Source organism: Vombatus ursinus, unplaced genomic scaffold (assembly GCF_900497805.2).
Source record: "Vombatus ursinus unplaced genomic scaffold, bare-nosed wombat genome assembly UNPS02014959.1, whole genome shotgun sequence".
NCBI lineage: Eukaryota > Metazoa > Chordata > Mammalia > Diprotodontia > Vombatidae > Vombatus > Vombatus ursinus.
Window position 1 is genome coordinate 8,556,266 of NW_020954737.1, and position 6,017 is coordinate 8,562,282.

The window sequence follows — 6,017 nt, forward strand, 5'->3', positions numbered from 1 at the left end:
CGCACATCTGAGGCAGCGCTCGCGGGTACGCCTCGCTCCACGGCGGGCCTCCCGCCACCGCCACCGCCACCACGGCTGCTGCAGACGCCACCACCGCCGCCGCCGAGGCCGTCCCGCGTGCCCCTCCCACCTCCCCCGACGCGCCTCTTCTCCTCCTCCCCACCCCGGAATACGCCTCCGCAGTCTCAAGGGGTGTGACGTCACATCCGGCGGACGGAGCCTTCTCCAACCTTCTGGCTGAAAGCGGCTTAGCGGGGTGGGGCTAAACCTCCGACTCCGAGGATTCCGCAGTCTTCGCGCTCCTGCACCCCCTTCTCCTCCCGCCAGCCAATCAGCACGCGCCTTGGAAGAATGCCTGGGGCCGGCTCCTGAGATATTCCCGCCCTTACGTCATTGTCCCGCGTCCCGCCCCCCTCCCCCCACCCGCCTTTGTCCTCCTGCCTCTGTCCTCCGCCCCAGTCAATTTTATGATTATTTCTACTTCCGCGATAAACTAGGACAGGTTCTTCCTAGAAGGTTTTAGTGAATGTTAAATGAAACTATGGAATCCTTCAAGTTCAGCCCCCACCTCCTACGAGATACCTCTCGGGATCTCCTCAAGCTGCTTATTAAATATTTACAAACTAAATATTTACTAAGTGTTGTTACTAAGTTGGCGGCTAGGTGGTGCAGTGGATAGAGCACCATGCCTGGAGTCTGGAAGACCTGAGTTCATAAGCTACCTCAGGTACGAACATTGTGTGACCCTGGGCAATTCACTTAACCCTGTTTGCCTCGGTTACCCCATCTGTAAAATGAGCTGTAGAGGGAAATGGCAAACCACTCCCAGTATCTTTGCCAAGAAAACCCCAAATAAGATCATGAAGAGTCAAACACGATTGAACAACAGAAAGTTGCAAAGTATTTTATGACAGTGTGCTGGAGCCAGTTCTTACCGAGTATATTAAATTTTCACTTAGGAAATTGATAAAAGCTGCAAATTATGACCCGATTTATTGTTTTGTTGATGGTCTCCCAGGGTGAAGAACCCGCCCAGTCAAAGGGCTGCACTTGAGGACCTAGAAGGCCACATGTGGCCTCCAGACCCAAAGGTTCTGCACCCCTACTTAAGCTTGCTTGGTATGTTTGTTTTTGCTTATTGTTTCCCCACTTTAGATTGTAAGCTCCTTGAGGGTGGGACTGTGTTTGGCCTCTTTTTGTGTCCCCAGTGCTTAACAGGTACTTGGCACAAAGTACACAAAGCAAGTGCTTAGTACAAGTTTATTGAATTGAATGAACTTTGTCTCCCTGTTTAAATAGTAAGCTCCTTGAGGGTATTGACTGTCTTTTGCCTGCACTTAACACTATACCTGGAGACAGAGTATAGGCCCTTGGAAATCCCCCTCCCCAAACTTCCCCAGACTTTTCTCCTTTTCCCACATGGTCAAGTCTCTGGTGTTCACCTGCGGCTCATTATCCCAGTTATTCTCTCAATTGGCCTTTCGATGTGGCTCCACCCAATCTCCCAATTCAGTTACCTCCCATTATCTGTTACCTTCCCATGCCCTGGCCACTTCCCACCCATGATAGACTCCATTCTGCCTCCCAGTCACCCCAGCCTACTGGCCACTCCCATCAAGATCCTCCCTAGGACCCCTTCTCCCAGTCACCTCAGACTGCTTGGCCACTCCTAGATCCCTCACATAGCCCTTCCGTATACACAATCCATCTTGGTCACCATTAAGGTCCTCAGATTCCTTAAGAGTCTGGCCAATGCTTAGATTCCTTAAGAACCTGGCCAATATGGCAGATTTTTAGAATCACGCCCACCCTCTAGGGGTGTTTTAATAAGCTTTGTCTTTGACTGAAAGAAGAAGGCTTGGGTCAAATTCACTGGGGCAGACCCTCCTGTTGCTATTTTGGGGTCCCAGCACCCCTAAACCTCAACATCTAGCACATAGTAAGTGCTTAATAAATGTTTATTGAAGGAATGATGGAGAAAAGGTTAATAATGCATATTAAAGGGACATCTAGATGGCGCAGTGGATAGAGCACCTGCCCTGAAGTCAGGAGGACCTGAGTTCAAATACGGCCTCAGACCAAACACTTGACACTTACTAGTTGTGTGACCCTGGGCAAGTTACTTAACCCCAATTGCCTAAAAAAAAAATACATATTAAACTGAAAAGTATATAATGTCTGCATTTTGGGAGAGAGCCAGCACATCCCTATTTATATGTATGTAGGCTGTAAGGTCGTTTAGGGACTAGGGACTTTTAAAAAATTTTTTGATCTATCTACCAATCTTAGCATAGTACCTTTCCTTTGATGAGTGCTTAACCATTTTTTATGTCACCACTTTTTTTTTTGGAGGCAATTGGAGGCAATTTTAGAGGCAGGTTAAGTGACTTGCCCAGTGCTACACAGCTGTTAACCATTTTTTAAAAAATTGAGTAATCGGTCATTTAGACTTTGACAGTGGCAACATTTAAAGATTAGGACAATATGAGGAAGCACTGGTGAAGATAAAATTTAAGTTTCCAGTAAAAGCTGCCATGGGAACTGGGGAAACTAGTTAGCATCGTACTTAGGCATAATAGGCTGCCCTGGGCTTGGAGTCTGGAAGAGCTGAGTTCAAATCCTGCCTGAAATGCTTAACTGTGTTGCTTTGGGCAACGCTTTTAACCTTTTTAGGTGTAAGTTTCCCCCAAATAAAATAACATAAGTAAAGCTTTTGGCAGCTCTCAAAGCACTGTGTAAATGCTTATTACTGTTATTAAATTGCAAGTAGAAAAGGCTTGGGTCTGAGAGATTTTCAGAAGGGTCACGAATTCCTTCTATAACACCACCCTCAAGTCAAGTCAACAAGCATTTATTAAGGAAGTATTAGGTAACTGACAGGCCTCAAACCTTTTGGTGACTTAGGGGGATGTCTACCCCAAGACTGTGTGAAGACTTTTCCCAGTAGAGCACTGAGAGCAGGGTCAGATATGGAAGATGCAAAGGTCATCCACCGAATCCTGGGCTGGTCATCTTTTATTTTTTTTTTAACACTTGATTTTTTTTTTCTGTATGTAATATAATGTTTAGGCATGCTGCTTGTGAGGCTATTTCTAAAAAATTGTTGGCCATCATTCAGAGTGTCCTTTTGGTTTTAAATACTGGTCAGGAAAAAACAAATGACGTAAAAATAGGTGAAGAACTTTCTATTACAGAAATGAAAAATTGATTTGCATCTAAAAGTGCAAGAGGTAATGTAGAAGTGACTCCTTGACCAGACAGACATCGCTTCTGCTGTTGGAGAAGGCAGGTCGATTTTTATACTGACATAGAAAATTATAAATTACAATGAATTAGTATCCATAATCACTATTTATACACAAACTAGGTCTAAAAAATACACTGGTTTAGGATTTAAGAGTGAAAACTTCACACGGCACAGGAAAACATGCTCAGGAGCCCAATTTTGATTGATACTTTCAAAATGCTATGCCCCCCCCCAAAAAAAACTAATTCTACTGATTCTATTAGCAGTAAGTGCACAGGCTCCTGTGGCTTGCCTAATATGAGTAGAGTATTATAAATATGCATATTGTTCTGAAATGTTCATTTGTAATGCTTGGTTAACAAGGTACAATTCGGTGAATGAATGGGTTAAGAGGCAGGTGAATTACCAAATGGCCTCGTCATCTTGACTTTTGTCTTGCTACTGGACTTTGGTGGGCAACCTGCCCTTGCTCTGCCCAAAGGAATGTAAATTTTGATCACTGAAACCTTGAAAATTATCTTAGAGTTTACAGGATATAGTTCTTTCTGAAGGACCAAGCCTTAAACCCAAATCACTCAGGTTCTCCTCCATTGGCCAACAATAGGTCCTAGGCTAAGCCCCACTATGTCATTGTTTGGGCTCAGAGTAAATGTAAATATCACTTGATTCTGTTTTGGCCTGAAACCCTAAGGGTCTTCCCCTCCCTGATTGATTTTTTTTTATTTTTGAAGCGGTAAAAGAGGCCATTCTCTGACTTATTTCTTACCTAGTCTGAATCACTGATTGGGTGTTGCCTCAGTCAAACTGAGACCTGTTAAGAATTTAGCTGAAAAAGGCCAGTGTCTCTCACTGCATCCAGAGCCATTTCCAGTTGTCCTGATCTATATCTTCCCACTAGTCCCAGATGACTCCAGGGGAGAAAGTGAGGCTGGTGACTGTACATTTCTCCCTCACTTAAATCCAATTCACTTGCATGTCATGGCATTACTTCCCTGATGTCATGGTTCTCTTTGAGAACAAAAGACAAACAGCAACAGGATATGACCTATGTGATATATTGTTGTAATCTCCTTACTAATACTTTATTTAAAATTTTTGCATCAATATTCAATAGGGAAATTCATGTATAATTTTCTTTATTTCTACTGCCTCAGGGTTTGATATCAAGACCATATTTTGTCATAGAAAGAATTTGTTAGGAGTCCTTTACCTGTTTTTTTTTTTCAAGTAGTTTATGTAGTATTGGAATTCATATTTCTTTAAATGTTTGATAGAATTAGTTTTTAATTTCATCTTGTCCTCTTATTTTTTTTTCACTTTAGGAATCTACTCATGGTTTGTTCAATTTCTTTCTCTAAGATTAGGTTATTTAAGTATTTTATTTCCTGTTCTATTAATCTGGGCAATTTATATTTTGTGGTAAAAATTCATGCATTTCATTTAGATTGTCATATAACTGGGCAAAATATCTCCTGATAATTGTTTTAATTTCTTCTTCATTAGCTATGAATTCTTTTACATTTTTTATAATGATAATTTTGTTTTCTTTGTTAAAAATCAAATTAGAAAATAGCTTGTCTATTTTATTTTACTTTTCTAGAAAGCCAGCTTCTAGTTTTATTTATTAGTTCAATGGTTGTTTTGACTTCCAGCTTTGTTAATCTATCCAAGATGTCTATTTTGGTGTTTAATTGGATTTTTTAATTTGTTGGCTTTCTAGTTGTTATGTTATTATGGTCATAGGGTTAAATTGGAGAGCAAGGTAGGACTGGGTAAGAAATAGCTGAAGTCTAAGGATATAGAGTCTGATAATATACTTGGTAGTTTATTGGACACTGGGAGGGCTGTTCCCTTATTCTCTCTCCAACCCTGGTTTGGTAATAGTATCAATATTCTAAAGATTGATAACTGGTTATTTGGGGACTAGGGTGGAATAAGAGAAAGAAAGGAGGAAAAGATGATAAAGAATTATAGTTACTGGTGATAAAGGAAAGTTGGAATGGAAGGAGGTGGAGACTATGAAAAAAGTGGGCATTAGAGTAAATGAAGGGTATGTGAGCAAGGATATTTGGAAGGGGGCCAGAGGGGATGGATGGCATGGTGTTTGTGTTCATCACAGGGAACTAGGGCATAAGAGATGACCTGTAGACTGAACTAAGTCACATGGGATAGTAAAATTTCATGGAAGGGGCAGCTAGGTGGCTCGGTGGATAGAGCACCAGCCCTGAAGTCAGGAGGACCTGAGTTCAAATCTGGCCTCAAACAAAACGCTTGACACTTACTAGCTGTGTGACCCTGGGCAAGTCACTTAACCCCATTTGCTCCCCTCCTCCAAAATTCATGGAAACATTTTTGGAAATCTTCATTTCTGTGTTACCCTGTGACCCTAACTCTCTACAAAAGGTGATAGAAGCAGGCTTTAACTGAAATATAGTTGCAAGACCCAACAGTTATTTAACTTGATTATTTAACTCTTTATGTATTCATATCTGTATCCCTAACTAAACTATAAGCTTTGAAGGCAAAGACTATGCGTTCTTTTTACTTCTTTATATTTCCCATAGCACCTCCCATGATGCTATTGATATTTTAGACACTCAATGAATACTAAATGATGACTGAATGAAGAGCTTCTTTTGCAGTGAGAATAAATTCAGAGATTTAGAGAATTGCACATATGAACATAAATAATTACAACTTTTCATCACAAACGTGAATTAGTTTTAGATGGGGAATGCCACCATTTTCAAGATTTCCTTTTGTTCTTTTT